At 37.8% G+C, this 19,990-nt stretch overlaps 1 protein-coding gene across 1 annotated transcript in view; it reads left to right on the forward strand.

The window, feature by feature from the left end:
* Positions 1-7,216: 7,216 nt before the first annotated feature.
* cers2b (ceramide synthase 2b) overlaps positions 7,217-19,990 on the forward strand; it is a 29,215-nt gene continuing 16,441 nt past the window's right edge. Inside the window, exon 1 of the mRNA XM_020927993.2 lies at positions 7,217-7,675. The gene's annotated coding sequence lies outside the window, so the exon portion shown is untranslated. The remainder of the gene's footprint in view (positions 7,676-19,990) is intronic.

Consider the following 19,990-nt stretch of genomic DNA (forward strand, 5'->3'; position numbering starts at 1 on the left):
TGCCTGCTACCTTTAGAGCATTTTAGGAGTGCGGCCTCATTGTCACTGAGCAGCAGAAGCTAGCAGCACTCGCCCCATGCTCAAGCCATCGGTGAACGGACCAATAGAAACAAATGTACATACGGTGCACAAACACAACTACTTGCTAACATAAATGCAAGACGCGTACTCAAATACTTACCTTCTGCCTGAAGTTTGACCATAAGAGTGGAATTTGCCAAGTTATAAAATGGTTTGTAAAAAAAAAAACTACTGCTGTATCACTCCAAAACACTTGTCTATACTATGTCTATTACAGGACAAATATAGAGGGACTGATGTTTCATAGTTAAAAATGAAGAAAATACAAAAAATGCAACTACAAGTGTAGGTTAGAAAGACTCGGGAGAGGAGAGCTGTACATATTTTAGTTTACAAAGAGCCGCATTTAAAATCAACACTAGAAAAATGCAAAAATAATACGACTTTAGATAAACACTGAACAGACACTTCATTATTATTATTATTATTATTATTATTATTATTATTATTATTATTATTAGTGATACTTTGCAGCTGATCGTCTATCATCAACATTCCCTGGGGTTGTGATGCTAACTGAAGGCACTGCTCTGTTTGAGGCTTGTTAGACTTTAATCTGTGCTTTATTTTAATGCAATCAGACCAGAAAGAGCTGACAGAGTTGGAACTACAACTTGTGAACTGATTTTTGCCGTCAAACAAGTATTTCTCAAATAATATTACAGTTATAGTTAGTTACTCTCACGTTTTTGTTGAAAATTAAACACCTAAATAGGATCATGAACGCTCGTATTGACCACAGGCTCCTGGAAATGTGCTGTTTAAATACATTTTGTTTTCTTCTTGAATCTTCAGATGCTCTTAAAACTTAAAAATGGCTGTCTTTGCTAATGTGTGAATTGTTGTAATTGGTGAACATTCCTCCAACGCACACACACGTGGGACACCCCCAGCATGATGACACTGCAAAGTATCAATTATTATTATTATTACAAGTCAAGACAAATCGCCATTATCCTCATAAAAGGATATTACATTCCGAATTGTAAAGTAAAAAATCACTAACCTATTTTAAATTTCTACTTAGATTTTAGGTGAAATGTGGGGGTGGGGGGGTCGCACTTTTATTCGGGAGCTTTTAATATTTGAACTATTTTTATTTATTTACTAATTTATGAATTATTTTGTTTATCGGGAGGAGGGGTTTTGAACAGGCTGCAATATTTTGATTTTAGAATTTTATAGTGCAAACATTTTTGAGAGCCTGTTTCTGTCAGACTCTTGCCATTGAGGAATTATAATGTATGTATTAATTATTACAATTATATTTATTTCTAATTTATTGAATCCTGTTTTTGATCCACTCTGTTTTTAAGTTAAAATAAAAAGTATCATGCTAAAAGTTGTCATCTTTATTTACGTGCTGTAACCGTGCTACCTGTAGTGTCCAGAAGGTGGCGCCACTTCCACTGACTTGATGAGCTTATCTGTTAAATTCATTTATGGGAGTAGGCCACATTAGGCCATTATCTATAAACATTTCCATTCGTCTTATCGCTGGAAGTAACTCTCCAATATTTCTCTTTTATTTTGTGACACCTCAAATTGGGTCTTTTCAATCATATATTAAGAAGAAATTACGTTATTTTTTCTGAACTATTAACATTGTGTGAGTGTTGTATTCATTGAATTAATAAAAAGGAAACATTTTAAGTTATAGTTACAGCCAAAAAGTAGGCTACACAGAAAAAACAAAGAATAAAGTGAACAAAAATTGCTTATTAAGACGAAGAATATTATAAGTACCCAGGGGTTTCCAACTGAGCTAATTCAGGTCACTATTCATAGTGTTTTGCCACCAGTAGCTCTCCATCTCCTTCCACCTCCAAAGAATTTCTGAATTATAACTAAACTAAAATTAACTAAAATTTGATGAATAGAATAACTGGTTAAAACTGTAAAATGCATCAGTTTCCTTACTTTCTGCACTAATGAATGGATAACACTGCAAAAAACTAAATCTAGTCAAGTTCAGATGACTTGAATTAAGAAAGTTTTATCATGATTTGAGTAAATTTCACTTTTTGTACATAAAATATGAAAATACATGTTGCTACACTTAAAATAAGAAACAACTGATTAATTGAGTGTTGCTTGAATTAAGAAAAACACACTATAATTTTACTTGTCAAGTTGAATCTACTCAAAAAAGTAAAATGTTCTTCATTTACGTCATTTTAACTTAGCTAAATATTGTTTTTTTCCATGTTTTATAGGGATGTAACAATAACCAAAATATCGTGATATCGTATCATCTTATCGTCTCACAATAATATCATGTGCTGTCACAATATATCGAATCACAACTTAATTTGCTTAAATGCATGCTTTTATAGTAGCAACAGCTTATAAACATTTGGGGACTACATTTCCCATGATTCATTTCAGCGCAGACAACATGAAGAAATATGTTTTTTACTTGAATTCTTGGGATTATGACAGAAATAACTCGCACCAAGATCTTGTCAAAGTATTTTAAAAGCAAAAAAGTGTCCTATCTTCAATTATATCAGCCTTTTCAAAATATCACAATAAATATCGTACTGTGAGATGCATATTGCGATAATGTCGTACCGTGAGATTTGGATATCGTTACATCCCTAACGTTTTATATACCATATTTCTAACTGTTTCTATCTTAGGTTATGGCTTTTATAATTACAAAATTTCCTGCGATCAATAAAATGAGTAGGTTTCTGGCATTTTAGTTTACTATTTGTTATGTTTTATTACGCACAAAATAGCGAGCATAACAGCATTAGCATTAAAACAGGCTACAGTCGTGACCAGTTTTCAATAGGCCAGACTCTTACCACATTTTTTGCCTTATGGTCCCTTAATAATTAATGTTTATTTTAATAATTTAGATCTGGGAGGGTGTTTGTTAAGTTAAAAGGCCAACACCACTTATCATTGTAGCTGTAACCTAGATTGTTGCTGTTTTTGTGTCACACTCACGTGTTTTTTCACGAGTTCAAAGGTCACATGCGCGCCTCCCCGTGGTGCGATTGTCATGAAAAAAGACTTAAGTTGATTGACTGTAAAATCAGGGTGACCAGATGTCCCTGTTTACCCGGGACAGTCCCAGTTTAGAGCCCAGTGTCCCATGTCCCAGCAGATTTATCCGAAACCATTCATTTGTCCCAGTTTTATACAAGAAATGTCCCAGTTGTCCATGATTTTGACCAATTTCACACCCATCAAGAGTAAAGAGAGTAATATTATCATTTGTTTAGCTAAAATAGAGAAAACTGTGCTATAAGGCGAAAAAATGCACCAAACAAAAGTCTAAAATGACCCACAAGTCCAAGTTTTGAGCCTTGTGTACCATGTCCCAGCAGATTTATCAAAAAACATTCATTTGTCCCAGTTTTATACAAGAAATATCCCTGATTTGGACCAATTTCACACCCACTAAGAGTAAAAAGAGGATAATAGTATCATTTGTTTAGCTAAAATAGAGAAAACTGTGCTATAAGGCAAAATAATGCACCAACAAAAGTCTAAAATGACCCACAAGTCCCAGTTTTGAGCCTTGTGTCACATGTCCCTGCAAATTTATCAAAAAACATTCATTTGTCCCAGTTTTATACAAGAAACATCCCAGTTATCTCTGATTTTGACCAATTTGACACTTACACAAGAGTAAATAGAGGATTATATTATCATTTGTTTAGCTGAAATAGAGAAAACTGTGATACAAAGCGAAAAAATGCACAAACAAAAGTCTAAAATGACCCACAAGTCCCAGTTTTGAGCCCTGTGTCCCATGTCCCAGCAGATTTATCCAAAACCATTCATTTGTCCCACTTTTATACAAGAAATGTCCCAGTTGTCCCTGATTTTTGACCAATTTCACACCCACACAAGAGTAAAAAGAGGATTATGTTATCATTTGTTTAGCTAAAATATAGAAAAATTAGCTTGGAAATGACTATAACTTGAAAAAAATGCACCAACAAAAGTCTAAAATGACCCTCAAGTGATTTAAGAATGGACAATGTTATGCTGTTTTCACAATATTATCTAAACCAACATCCAAAACCCGGGTGTGTCCCAGTTTTTAATTGTAAAAATCTGGTCACCCTATGCAAAATGTAAACTGTAAATTGGAAAGTAAAGAAATAAGAGCCCCCTGCGTTTGAACTCGTTGGCCCATTGTCGCCTATAGAAAAACGCATAGGGAATTTGGCACGAGTTCGGCACAGATATTTGGCTTGTGAACATATGCTCCAGCAGGAGTCTGTGACCCATTAGCCCACCTCACTTTTGGAGGGAGAGGAATGGGGGAGAGGAGGAGGAGGAGGAGGAGGAGGAGGAGGAGGAGGAGGAGGAGGAGGAGGAGGAGGAGGAGGAAGGGGAGTTTGACTTTTCTCCGAGCGGAAACAAAACGCGGATGTGTGTATCAGCGGGTATTTATCACAATGTGGGGAGTAAAATTTATACTCTTTCAGTTCTTGGGGAGCTGTCTCTATTGGGTCAAATATCAGGGACCCTTTATTAGAGTGACCAGACGTGCCTATTTAGCTCCAGTTTTGAGCCCTGTGTCCCCTGTCCCATCAGATTTATACAAAACTATTAATTTGTCCCAGTTTTACACGACAATTGTCCCATGTGTCTCTATTTTTTGACCAATTTGATCTGAACTAGGACTAAACTAAGATTAAACCAGGACTACATCAGGTCTAAACCAGGACTAAAACATGACTATCACAATTTTTGACTCATCTGATCTTCACCAACAGAAAAGAGGAGGATAAATTGTCATTTGTTTAGCCGAAATATAGAACTAAACTAGGACTAAATTGATTAAACCCGGACTACATCAGGTCTAAACCAGGACTAAAACAGGACTATCACAATTTATGACTAATCTGATCCGTGGCAATAGTTAACAGGAGCATAAATTGTCATTTGTTTTGCCAAAATACAGAATTAAACCTGGATTAAACTAAGATTAAACAGGAATACACCGGGTCTAAAACAGGACTGTGACAATTTTTGAATAATCTGATCTTCGCCATCAGAAAAAAGAAGCATAAATTGTCATTGCCAAAATACAGAATTAAACCCGGACTAAACTAAGACTAAACCCAGACTAGATCAGGTCTAAAACAGGATTAAAACAGGACTATCACAGTTTTTGACAAATCTGATCTGTGCCAACAGTTAATTGGAGCATAAATTGTCATTTGTTTTGCCAAATATAGAACTAAACCAGGACTAAACTGATTAAACCCAGATTACATCAGGTCTAAACCAGGACTATCACAATTTTTGACTAATCTGATCTTCGCCAACAGAAAAGAGGAGCATAAATTGTCATTCATTGCCAAAATACAGAACTAAACCAGGACTAAACTAAGATTAAACCAGGAATACATCAGGTTTAAACCAGGACTAAAACAGGACAATCACAATTTTTGACCAATCTGATCTTCGCCAACAGAAAGAGGAGCATAAATTGCCATTTGTTTAGACCAAATACAGAACTAAACAGGACTAAACTAAGATTAAACCAGGACTACCCCAGTTCTAAAACAGTACTATGACAGCTTTTGACTAATCCGATCTTTGCCAACAGAAAAGGGGTGCATAAATTGTCATTTGTTTGGCCAAAATACAGAAAACTGTGTTTGCAAATGACCATAAAGCCAAAAAAGACAGCTACAGAAGTGTCTCAGATTATGTTACTCAAAGTTTTCACAATTTTATTTAAGACAACATCCCAACTTGGGTGTGTCCCAGTTTAGAAATGTGTAAATCTGACCACCCTGCCCTTTATTATTAGATCAACAACATCATTTAAAGTTCAGATCAGGTTTAAACAGGTTAAGGTTTAGGGCCAGTAGTGACTATGGTTAAGGTTAGGACCTGTCTCCAGGGAACGTGTCCAAAGTTAATCTAATAACGTCCCCAAGAAGCATTGAACGTCAGCATGTATGTGTGTGGGCTATTTATATCACTGTGAGCACTAAAATCGGTATGCTCTTAATTCATGGGGACCTGTCTCGTTTATGAGGACAGAAATCTGCCCTCCATTACGTAAATTCTTTATTATTAAGTTAACAATGTGATTTAAAGTTCAGATATGGGTTCAATTAGGTTAATGTCGAGCACGTAGCCTAGAGGCCCAACTATCAGTCTCCAGGAATCATGAGTGAAATGAAAAGTGAAAGTGAAAAGTGAATGTCTGGAGACTAAATTCTGTACACACACTCCTTTTTCCTGTCTCTCATATGGGAAAAAAATCAGGCATCTATGAAATAGTTTATGGTTTAGGTCAGGGGTCTCCAACCTGTAGCTCAGGAACTACCAGCAGCTCTCCACCCCTTTCAAGTAGCTTCTGAATTACAATTAAAGTCCTGTTACCATTGTACATGTATCATTTTGATGCTTAACCTAGTACACTATTAAATGGAAAATGGTTTATGTTTTATAGCCATTTATCTTAAAGTGACCTAAGATAGATGTCCCTATTTACTCAGGACAGTCCCAGTTTTGAGCCCTGTGTCCCCTGTCCCAGCAGATTTATCCAAAACCAGTGATTTGTCCCTGTTTTATACAAGAAACGTCCCAGATGTCCCTATTTTTGACCAATGTGACACCTGACAACAGTAAAAAGAGGCATACATTGTCATCTGTTTAGGTAAAATACAGAAAATCTGCTTTAAAATGATCAAACACAAAGAAAATGTGACTATTCTGACTCACGAGTTTGTCATGAATGGGCAAGAATGCAGAACAATTTCCCTTAATTACACACTCGTTTCATAATTTTATTATTACCAGCCAACCCAAACCAGGGATGTCCCAGTTTTTTATTTTTGAAATCTGGCTCTTGCACATGCTTAGTTCTTCGTGACTGCTAAAACTCGTAGCTTTCTGGCATTTTCTTTTTGTAAAGGTGGCTCACTGGAGGAAAAAAGGAGGGTGGGAGACCTCTAGTTTAGGTTATGATAAGGCGAATAGTAGGTCTAACTATGGTTGAGGTTTGGATCAGTCTCCAGGAAATGAGTCAATGTCCTCGAGAAGCGTGTAAACCCAACATGTGTGTCTGTGTGCTCCCTCATGTGCTCGCGCGTCATTTTCTGTCCCTCCCTCTCCGTTATCCCTCACTCCTCCCCTCCCTCCCTCCCTCCTCCCCTCTGTCTGTCTGCTGCTCCACGGTCCGCTCTCCTGCCCGGCCCGACCTCTGCTGCCTCTGCCCGGCCACACACCCAGACGGACCCTGCTAACTCCGGGACGCGACACGAGGCCAAAGAATCCACCGCCCGGAGACGCCAAACCTCAGCGGGACACCGGAGTGCGCGGACCTGCCTCTATCACCCCCACTGTGCCGCCGCGAGAGGCTTCTGCTTGTTGTTTCCACCGCAATAATCACCCAAAGAAGAGGGAAAACATGTCGCACTCAATGGAAAGATGTAAAAAGCAGCGTGGATACTAAACTTGAGTAGACTTCGCCCCTCTGCGCACTGGCGGAGTAGCGGTCCGTTAGATTTTGTGACTACAGCCGTCGCCGAGAGCGTGTGGATTCAGGAAAAGTAGAAAACATACAGCAAACGTGACACTACGGACAGGAACTCAAAGACAAGTAAGTACAATTTCACTTTCATGTGGATAACAAGTCTGTATCCGTTTAAATGTGCGTTAGTGGTGGGCGCACACTGCATCCTGTCTGCGCACGGACGTCATTACGCACACGTAGGAATTGCTTAATGAAAAAACAGCGAGGCACTTTGGTCTTTTTAAATTTCAAAACTAAAAGGACAGGACTTTAAACCAGCATTTTGCTCAAGTAAAGGTTGCAAACTACAAATCTTACACCGGCTTTAACCTGCGAATTGGCACCCGGATCACAAAACTATCGCTTAAGTGTGACAACAACACCTGGCAGTAGTGAATAACATTATCAGACGATTTGCAAATCATTCTATAACTATTATTGTGTTGATATAGTAGTATAATTTACAGCCTCAACGACTCAAAGTTAACAAACACCCATTTCATTTTAATAGTGAAAGTTTTAAGTCACCACCACTGAAGATAGGACAGCAGTAAACAAGATCATTTATTTCGTCTACGTTAGGCTACTACTGCCCACTGGTAAACAGATCATATTCCACAACATTATACTTCACTCTTATCTCATACCGTTTATTTTATTTGGCGTGTTTTATTGCAAGAGTTTCCTGTGTCTTATAGTAATCCAGTTGTTTTGAGTAATGGTTCTGTGTATGTCTTTGTCCAAGTGGGTTTAAAGGCTCTGTTTATGGCATCCTTCTTAATAGCATGAAGAAGTAGACTCCCAAGGGCCCGTGTAATTGCCCCAAGTATAAACTACCCTCTCGAAAGTGGGCATTTAATCATTACTGAAGAGGCTACATGACAATCACACCATCTTCTAAACCAGTGATCGCTGATTGAAAGTTCACATCAATAATTCATCAAGGCTACAGCTGAGTGGTTCCTTAGACAATGGATCTCCCTATTTCGAGGCCGTATCTGTATCTGCTTATCTGCTTTTAGAGGTAGAACTGGATAACACTGATGAGCACTGTTCGTTTGATGGGTAAAGATAGCTGCGAGCTGTCAGAGCATGCGTTGAAAGAATGCCTAAAATGTGTGAGATTCGAGTGAGTCACCATCAGGATGCTAAATGGCCACGGCGTGACCTGAGTTACGGCTAATGGGCCAAGTGTAGAAAGTATGCCACTGTGTAGAACTCCCTCCACCGCAGTGTATGTGTGTCTGTGTGTTTACGCTGATTTTGAAGTTTGAAATTGATCTTATATCTTTTATGATTAATGTCAGAATGCAAATTATTCTGTTACACTAAAACCCATATTGTACCGTATCTACTAGTGGGTAAAATTGGTTCCTGTCCCAGCTACGGCCCGTGAATATAGAGCTTTTCCCCCCATGTTATGGATTGATTTATGATTAAATGTTCAACTTTTTCAATCTTAAAGGTGTACTAGGTAATTTTTCTTGTGGGGTGCTACCTGATTGTCTCCGGGGAGATGTTTTGAAAAATGTGCATTCTCATTGTGAGTGGGGTCACCTTACCACAGATCAGACCTGTAATTTGGCCTGGTAGCATATTCTGTTTGACTCCCTGGAGAAAAAAAAGTTCTTACTGTGGGGACATTCGAGGCCAAGCAATAACATTCAACCCTCCATCAGAAATGTTTGAATAGTGTAACTTTATTAATTATTGCTCGTGTCATACTAAATCTAAACATAATAACACAGTAACCTCTTACACAGTTCTTCAAAGTGGTCTAAGGTTTCCTGGTTCAGTTCCAGCTCATTGAATCACTGAATATTGTTGCGTCACTGGACATGTCATTCACCTTTTCCCTATTGATGCTTTGTAGTAATCACACTGGGGAGTGTTCTACATGTACATGGGTCACGATACGATACGTATCTCGATAGTCGATACAGTGAACTTTCGGTTTGATGTGATACGGTTCAGTAAAAAATTATATCTATATGATGGCTGTGATACTAAATGTTTTTGTTAAACCATTACTTATGCAAAGTGAATATGAAACGCACTTTTTATAATCAAAACAGTGAAAATATTAAATGTGTCGCATAAATGAGTTTCCTTCCTGTAGCGCTGTAACAAAATAATTTAATAAAATATACCAAAAAATTACTCTTGGTGATATCGATGTAGCAGCCCCTAATATTGATACTGTATCATCACATTAAATGATACGATATATCAATATTTCGATATTTTTGCAGACCCCCAGACACAATGCACATATTATTTTTAAAAATAATAATAATATAGCCTGAAAATTCGCGAAAAATACTAAATTGGTTTAATCAGCATATTTTCAGGAGTCTGTGATCAATACGAGCGTTCATGGTCCAGTTTAGGAGTTCGATTTTCAACAAAAATGATGAGTGTGACCAACTGAAAAACTCCCAGTTTGTGACTGTAATTTTATGTGTGAAAGATTTATTTAAGTGCACAGATCATCCCACCTGTTTCTAACAGAGCAGTGCTTTCAGTTAGCTTCACACAGGTTTAATGCTAAATATTTGAAAAATGCAAAAAAAAAAACAAAAAAAAAACAACTTGTGTTAGATTAGAAGAGTGGGGATGGGATTAAATAAATTTTCTTCTTCCCACTCCTTTATGGGCAAATTTGTTGTTATGGTTATTTTCATTTCTATTATGATTTCACTTATGTTATATGTTCCATTTTATGAGAATGTAAATCTTTACTACTTATTTCTTACTCTCCAAGAAATGTTGATGACGTCAGCTCCAAAGTATCAATAGTATGAACTTGTTGTGAGGGAAACTGAAAGCTAATATTATAAAATTGTTGGTAGTTCTATGTTGTCATTTTGTAAAGTATTTATAGCCTACTAATAATACCACACACTAAACTAAATTACCACACACTTGACTGTAAAGGTGACAATGGTCAGGGTGACTCTGATAAGATATAGCTAATAGCATCACATTTTTATCTCGCTGCAGCGAACAGAAGCTCAGAGTTTATATATGAAGTGAACTACTATCAGGGTCGGAGAGTAATTAACCCATTTAACAAGCGTTGACAAGGCGGTGTCCTAACAGCTGTCATAAACACACAGAGATCAGGCCCAGTTTTGAGCGTGTGTGAGGACTGTGTAAGTCTGATTCATCTGTCTGTCACTGGGCCTAATATAGATGGATACTAGTGAATACACAGGGACATATGGTTAGTGTGACTCATGTGGCGGCAAGGCAAACTTATTTGTATAGTACCATTTGTACACAAAGTAATTCAAAGTAGACATAGAGTAGGACTACAGAGTAAGAAGTCAAATTAACATTAAAGGGCTCGTACTTCACTATTTTCTGATCTATGTTCTAATGTTGTTTCCTCATCAAAACCAGATCTGGAGATGTGTTTTGTTTCATTCACACGTTTAACACACAAACCCTGCATATCGAATGTCCCCCTGGCTTGAAAGTCCCAGCTCCAATGTCCCATTCTCTTGGCTTGAACGTCCCCCTTCTTGCTTCGGGAGCCCCCTTCTCTTGGTTGGCCCTTGGGTAACTGCTGTGCCCGGGAGAGGGGGGATGTTCTCCCCTACCTTTAGTTGGCTGCATCATGCACTGTGATGTATTAAATTAGAAAATAATCTTTTATATCATAATAAAATGAAATGTAAATGTCGTGAGATCAAATGTCAAGCCTTGTTTATGTCATTTTACCGATCTCCCGAAGCAGCACACATTTTTTCAGTATGTAATATCAATATAATCCTCATTTTCTCGTAGAAGTTTACTGTGAAATTGCATTTTAAATAATTTTTTCTTGTTCCCCCATGTCCTGTAGCTTCTGTAACTGTTGACTTGGGAAGAAAAGCTACAGATTTTGTTAAAAAATCATTCAGAATCACTTTTAGGAAGGTCTTAACTGTACGTTTTTCATTGAAGTATGTAAGATAAAATCCTGAAATAGTTCCGGCACAAACTTGAAACCACAAATAGTTTTTTTGTGTATGTGTATTTGTGTTGAGAGTTCTTCTCTCAAACAGAAGACATTGTTCCACCTTGTGATGTCATGTGGTAATACAGGAAGAGCTCCACTGTTTTCTTAATCTCCATATATCTTCACTTGAATAAATTGGAAAATTTCATCTTTGGGATTAACATCTCGCCTTAACTAAAGGTAAAAGGAGCTCTTAACTTGAAAACTACAGAGCATTTAGAGCTTTGGAGATGTAGACAGACTTATAATTAAAGGATCATTCACTCAAACATGTGTGAATTAAACAAACCACAACTCCAGGTATGTTTTTGATGAGGTAACAATGTTTTAACATGACTTAAAGCTCACAACAGTAATTTTTGCGTAATGTAGGACCTTTAAACATCGTCAGAGTAGAGGCTTATCTCATATATCGCGTGCATTTGTTGTCATTAAGAACATCACACTCACAAATACAGTTACCCACTCACTGCTCTCCAAATTACTAACTTAAAATTACATGAATTCAAAATAATATCTTGTTTGGGGTAGTTTTGATGTAGTTTATTTCTAAATTCTTACTCTTAAAGTATGTGTCAGTGGAATAGGCTTAATTGGACTTATTAAAGCTGATTGTGAAGCTGTGCGAAAGGGGCAAGCAGGTCTTTAAAATGAGCTCTCACAAATCCTTTGGCACATCGTGAGTGCTTAGATTTTGGGGCACATGCAAAGCTTTAGAACAGTTTTTTTCAGAGGGAAGAGAAGAAGCAGAGCCAACAGCACACAATGGCAATCAGCTCTTATCCCAAAACGTTCCACAGCGATGTACGGTCTTCTTTCTTATGAGTTTATGATCAATAAAATGTTTTACAATTACAGTAGATGCACACAGCACAAACGTTTACAATATACTTTATGGAGAGAACATTGATTTATTGATTTACAGGAGAAAGTTTTGGTAATGTTCCAAAATGCCTTTAAGGTGTACTGTAGTGTTTCTGGTGTCGACTAGCTGCTTGTCTCCATGACGACTAGGGATGTGCAAAAATATAGAAATATCGATATATCGTATTGTTTAATGTAATGATATAGTGTCAGTATCATGGGTTGCAGTATTGATATATCGCTAAGGGTATTTTTTGGTGTATTTTACTAAATTATTTTGTTACAGCACTACAGTTTTGATGCTTTTTTAGAGGAAGGAAACTTGTTTATGCAATATTTTTACAGTTTTGATGATTTAAATGGGTGTGTTTCATGTGAACTTTGCACAAGAAATGGTTTAACAAAGACTTCTTGTATCACACCATAATTTAGCCTTTATTTTTTATTGAACTGTATTGAATCGATGTGAAATATATCACATCAAACCGAAAGCGCACTGTATCAAGATATGTATCGTATCGTGGCCTATGTATCAAGGTATGTATCGTATCGTGGCTTATGTATCGAAGTATGTATGGTATCGAGGTATGTATGGTATCGTGGCCTATGTATCGAAGTATGTATGGTATCGAGGTATGTATGGTATCGTGGCCTATGTATCGAAGTATGTATGGTATCGAGGTATGTATGGTATCGTGGCCTATGTATCGAAGTATGTATGGTATGTAGGTATCGTGGCTATGTATCGAAGTATGTATGGTATCGAGGTATGTATGGTATCGTGGCCTATGTATCGAGGTATGTAGCGTATCGTGGCCTCTGTATCGAAGTATGTATCATATCTTGGCCCGTGTATCGAAGTATGTATGGTATTGTGGCTTATGTATCGAGGCATGTATCGTATCGTGGCTTATGTATCGAGGTATGTATCGTACCGTGGCTTATGTATTAAGGTATGTATGGTATCGTGGCCTATGTATCGAAGTATGTATGGTATCGAAGTATGTATGGTATCGTGGCTTATGTATCGAGGTATGTATCGTACCGTGGCTTATGTATTAAGGTATGTATGGTATCGTGGCCTCTGTATTGAAGTATGTATCGTGGCCTATGTATCGAGGTATGTATCACATCATGGCCTGTGTATCGAAGTATGTATGGTTTCGGCAACTTCTTAATGATACCCAGCCCTAATGACGATGCTGTTGCTTAAGGTGAAATGTTTCACAGTATGGCATTAAACATATCTATTTCTGGGCAATGTTACAGGTGAGATCACAGTGAGAATACACGCAAGACTGAAATGTTTAATGCCATACTGCGGAACGGAAACATATATTTCCATGGAAACAAGCAGGTGTTAGATGCTCCACTAGAAAAGTTACATAGGTCAACTTTAAAACTAAACAAATAATTTAAGATGGCTAACTTGTCAAAATCTAGAAAGTGATTGTTGTTAATTTTTAGCCATGTTAAAATGTGTCCTCCTCAAGTCAAGTTGTATTTTAGACTTTATTTTTTATTTTTTAAACTTTATTGATCCACAAGGAAAATTATTTGGACACAGTAGCTCACACATCACAATATAATATAATAACAAAGATCAAAAATATAAATGATAATAATAAATTCTAAACAAGTAGCAAAAAAGTGCAAGAGACAGGTGTCAAATTACAAAATAAAATAGAAAGATAAGTAATAAAATATAAACTCACAGCTTTATAACATAGATAAGAATGAATTCATGCCATTTTACTCTGGTAGATCTGTGTGTGTGTGTGTATGTGTATGTGTCTCTGTGTGTGTGTGTGCTCGTGTGTGTGTGTTTACATTCCCTAAATATTCCCGGGCTCTGTACCAGGATCCTCTCTGCTCCGGAGTGGTCTTCATCCTGGTTTTTCAACTTAAAAAAGGAATGGTGGATATGAAAAACAGCTGGAGGGGGCCATGCCAGACTCAACTGGGGTTCTGTTTACAATCACGACTGCCCTGTCATACATCTCATGGAGAGACAGAGACGAGAGAGACGAGAGAAGAGAGAGGAAGGAGAGAGAGTAAGAGAGGGAAGGGAAGGAGAAAGAGGGAAGAGAGAGAGAGAGGAGGGAAAGGTGAGCCAGAGAGAGAGGAAAGAGGGAGACAGTGAGGAGAGAGAGAGACATGAAGAACTTCCTTCTCCCTCCCCTGCGAGAGAGGCATCCGTTATTTTTATTGGACCTTTGAAATGGTCAGAGTTGGGTCACGTGATCCCACCAGCCAATAGGAAGTGGAGTCGGAAAAAAGTGCTTAAATATGCTGATTTCATTCCATGATCTCAGCTATTCACCTCAAATATCTGCCAAAGTTTATGATTGAGCTAGTTTTACCTGAAATGATATTGTGAATTTGAATGTAAAAAAATCAACTATGTTACTTTATATACTGTATTTCTTTTATATTACTTATAGTGAGAGCAATATGGTGAGTATTGACCTTTTTTAGAATCGCGCTGAATAATATTTTTAGTTTGTTGCTTTAGACTTTTTTCAGAAAAATAAATCACTGTCAAGAAAACAGCGCTGCTAAACTGACACAGAAAATATTCATTAAACCAGTCCAAAAATCCAGACTTATGACTAAACAAATTCAACAGAGGCCAACACAAATACAGATACATTCCTGTTCATATTACAGTGCACAATACTTGAATGTGGACTGTTTTTTACTAAAAAAGTGCATACATTCAACACTTGTGTCAGAGATAGAAAGAGAAGCAGAATCACTGAAACTATACAGGAATGTTATAGTTTAAAGCAGGCATGTCCAAACTATGGCCCGTGGGCCAAATGCGGCCCTTAGACAATTTTTTCTTGGCTTCTGGCTTCCTACCTTCACCTAGTGCCTCCGCTCATTTTCATTTCTCTCCAGCGACTAGGTCAGGAATCGGAATACACTAGATGGTTTGCAAAAACCTTGGAAGCACGAGTCTGGGCATCAGCCAATCAACAAAGAGCCATACATTCTGTGTTGGCAACGATTTCTGAGGATTTAAAGCTGGAACAAAGAGAATGTTTGGTGAATTTTATAAAGGGGAAAGGTGTTATTGTCCTTCTTCCTATGGGATTTGGGAAAAGCTTATTATACAAGTTAACTCTGCTAGTGGCGCATTACATACGTACATCACAAACAAATAGCAGCGATTGGTTAAATAAAAAAAGTACCCGCCTACCGTCAAGCGAACGAATTCTAGCGCTGCAGGCTAATGAATCAGGCTAATGAATCAGGCTGATGAATCAGGCTGATGAATCAGGCTATGCTTCGAGGTGAATTGGCCCAAATTACCTTGCATCAAATAAAAATTAACTTTTTATTGCAAGTTTTTTGAAAATCTACCTTGATAAAGCAAAAATGTAATGTTCAGTGTGTGGTTTTAAGGATCTTAGCAGGAATAAAGACTGATTACTCATTCTAACGTGTTAAACATGCACATATTTCAATTATTCACTGTACTGAACACCAGTGTATGACCCTCGATCAGGCCTCTGCTTCGGCTGTGTTTAGATTTGTGGCCTTTGAGGAAAAAAGTTTGGACACCCCTGGTTTAGAGCTATAGCCACACAATACAATAATATCACCATTTTGGAATACATACGGTAATGTGGTCTATATATTTCACCTGACGTCCTTATGAAATGTAATAGTTTGTCGTAGAGGGATTTGTGAATATTTAAATCAACATCGAGATTCAGGCATTTCCAATCGTCAATGAGCTTGGATAGTTTTAATGGAAAGATCTATTGTTAGTCTTTCAGCACCTGTGTCAGGGCCCCAGAGAGAGGAAGAGAGGGAGATCCCAGAGAAAAGAGGAGGGAAAGAGGGTGAGAGAGAGAATGAGTGAGAGAGAAAAAGAGAGCCAATGGGAGAGTTGGCCTGTCACTATAAATACTATAATACTTATTGTTTAGTACATGACAGATGGAAGTATCGTTGCTGGGCGTCTATATTTATCGCGGGTGCTTTTTCTTTGTACTAGTGGGGAACTTTTTGATATTTTTCTGTTCTTTGATAAGATTTGAGCGGTAGAGGATTGAATACTGAACTTTTATGACTCATTATCTACTATTGAAGTGTTACATTTCTATTTATTTAGCAGCTCAGTTCACATATAAAGTGTTTTATGGGGATAATCCTGCTTTAGTCTTGTTGTGTCAGTGTCATAAATTTGTTTCAATATCATCATTTATCGTCTAGATTTACTTCAGTAAAAGTAAAAGTACTTTAAAATTTGTTATCGTGACAAGCCTATGGGAGAGAGAGAATAAATGGAGAGAGAGAATGGAGAAGAAAAAGAGGGAGAGAGAAAAAAGAGGGGGAGTGTACGGAGAGATTGAAAAGAGGGAGAGCAAATGGGGAAGAAAGTGAGAGATAAAATGATAAGCCTATGGAAGATAGACAGAATAATGGGAGAGAGAGAACAGGGGAGGAGAGGAAGCAAGTGAGTGGCAGTAAAGAGAAGAGGGAGAACGAGAAAGAGGAGGAGTATGGGGGAGACGGAAAAGAGGGAGAGAGAATGGGGAAGAAAGAGAGATAGAATGACAGGCCAATGGGTGATAGACAGAATAAATGGAGAGATAGAATGGGGAAGAGAATGGGAGTACAGAAAAAAGGGAGAGAGAGAGAAAAAGAGGGTGAGTATGGGAGGAGATGGAAAAGAGGGAGAGTAAAAGAGAGATAGAATGAAAAAGCCTATGGGAGATAGACAGAATAAAGGGAGACAGAGAGCGAGAGAGAAAGAGGGGCAGTGTGGGGAGAGACTGAAAGGAGGGAGAGAGAATGGAGAAGAGAGTGGCAATACAGAAAAAGAGGGAGAGAGAGAGAAAATGAGAGTGAATATGGAAGGAGACGGAAAAGAGCGGAGAGCGAATAGCAAAGAAAGAGAAAGAGATAAAATGATAGGCCTATGAGAGACAGAATAAAGGGAGAGAGAGAGGGCCTGGGAGTAGGAGTACAGAAAAAGAGAGAAAGAAAGAGGGGAAGAGAGAGAAAAAGAGAGTGAATATGGGAGTAGACGGAAATGAGGGAGAGAGAATGGGGAAAAGAGATAGAATGATAAGCCTATGGGTGATAGACAGAATAAAGGGAGACAGAATGGAGAAGAAAAAGAGGGTGAGTATGGGGGGGAGACTGAAAAGAGTGAGAGAGAATAGGGAAGAAAAAAGAAAGATAAAATGACAGGCCTATGGGAGACAGACAGAATAAAGGGAGAGAAAGGGAGCAAGAGAGTAGGAGTACAGAAAAAGAGAGAGAAAGAGGGGGAGAGAGATAAAAAGGGTGAATATGGGGGGAGACAGTAAAGAGAAAGAGATAAAAATGATAGGCCTAAGGGTGATAGACAGAATAACGGGAGAGAGAGAATGGGGAAGAGAGTGGGAGTACAGAAAAAGAAGGAGAGAGAGAGAAAAAGAGTGAATATGGGGGGGAGATGGAGAAGAAGGAGAGAGAATGATAAGCCTATGGGTGATAGACAGAATAAAGGGAGAGAGAATGGAGAAAAAGAGGGTGAGTATGGGGGGGAGACTGAAAAGAGTGAGAGAGAATAGGGAAGAAAAAAGAAAGATAAAATGACAGTAGGAGCACAGAAACAGAGAGGGAGAACAAGGGGGGAGTATGAGGGGAGATTGAAAAGAGGGAGAGAGAACAGAGAGGAAAAGAGAGATATAGAATAGTTGAGAGACAGAAAAAGAGGGAAAGAGATTAGGGCAGAATGAAAAAAAAGAGACAGAGAGATGGAAAGAGAGAGAGAGGGGGTGCCAGGGTATAGTCCAAAGCTCAGTGGGTCATGCTGTTGTAACAGGAAACAGAAGTCATGACTAAAGTGATGTGGAAAAGAAGGGAGTCACTCGACCGTGAGACAGACCCCAGAGTCAGCATCATTTACTCAGATTCACACATTAGGCCTCGTTTTACACTTAGACAAACTTTACTGATCCACACCGGAAATGGCCTGGACACAAAAATATAAAAGGTAATCATAAATTCAAAATAAGTAGGAAAAATAACAAGAGGCTGCTGTTAAATAAGTCGTAATTATATAAATGTACAAGTAAAAATATCGATATAGAGTAACACAAATATTTATCAGCAATATACACAAGAGATTGTAAAGAAAAACGGCACAAAAAATGTATAATAATGTAGTCCTGACGTAATCACTGACACTATAAAGCAGTGGTAGGCTTTTTTTTTTTTTTTTCCATGGGGGCAAATGAGAAACAAAAAATATCGTGTAGGGCCAAAATGCTTAACTCAATTCTGCATAATATGTATTGTATTTCTTATAAAAAGGAGTAAATAGCATTGTTTTGACAAGCTGGTAAGACTGGTAAGAGCCTACATTATGCCTAAGCAATTATAGCACTTGTGGGCGGATAAGGAGGCTTCAGAAAGTGTTTACTTCCGTTTATTGCAGTATGCACTGAAACACAATAGACACATCTATGATTACACTATTCACGTCCAGGCACACTTTACAATTAGTTCACACCATATAAGACGTGTCTAACTTACAAAATTGCATTTATCAAACAGAAAGATTCACTTAAATTGTCATTTTCCACCTAAAACACAGGAGACACATCTACGACCACGCTACAATTAGGACCTGCGAGGACCCCCGAGTTGCCTTCACCTGCCTGCGTGCGTCCCCAACATATCTCTTATAAAATTTCCTTTATACAAATCTGATATAAAATAACAAAAAAATATGATGTGGCTGGTGCTTTCTAATCTATTATCATTAGGGCTGTGCAAACAGTATCAGTATCGTGCGCTGCTGTATCAATATATTGCCAAGAGTATTTTTTGGTTCATTTTACTCAATTATTTAGTTACAGCGCTACAGTTTTATTGCTTATTTAGAGGAAGGAAACTCATTTATGCAACACATTTGTCATTTTCACTGTTTTGATGAGTAAAATGTTTGTGTTTCACATGAACTTTGCACAGGAAATGGTTTAACAGAGACTTTTAGTATCACAGACATGATTTAGACATAATTTTTAATTGAACCATATCGAATCGATATGAAAAATATTGTATTGAATCAAAAGTGCCTTGTATCGAGATATGTAACGTATCGTGGCCTGTGTATAGAGGTATGTATTGTATTGGCAACTTCTTAATGATACCCAGCCCTAATTATCATTCTATTACAACATTTCTAACTGTACCTGCTTAATACTGTTGGTCCCACACAATGAAAATGTGAGGTTGCCTTACAAAACCTCGATTAAAAAAACACCTCTAAAATAAAATCATTGCATCTTTAGTCCATGCATGAGGTAAAATGATAAAATATGTTTATTTTGTAATTCCATTTTAAGGTCAGAGTCAAACAAAGGGCGCATGTGGCCTGGGAGCTGTGCAATCCCCAGGTCTGCTATAAAGAAATGTTATTGTTTACACCTGGGAATCACACGGTCCCTCGTGATAGTATACAGAATATACATCACACAATACAATAATATCACAATTTCGCAGTACATACGGTAATGTGG

This window comes from Boleophthalmus pectinirostris, unplaced genomic scaffold (genome assembly GCF_026225935.1).
Source record: "Boleophthalmus pectinirostris isolate CB_2022bp ecotype Guang Dong unplaced genomic scaffold, ASM2622593v1 HiC_scaffold_6, whole genome shotgun sequence".
In the NCBI taxonomy this organism is placed as follows: Eukaryota; Metazoa; Chordata; class Actinopteri; order Gobiiformes; family Gobiidae; genus Boleophthalmus; species Boleophthalmus pectinirostris.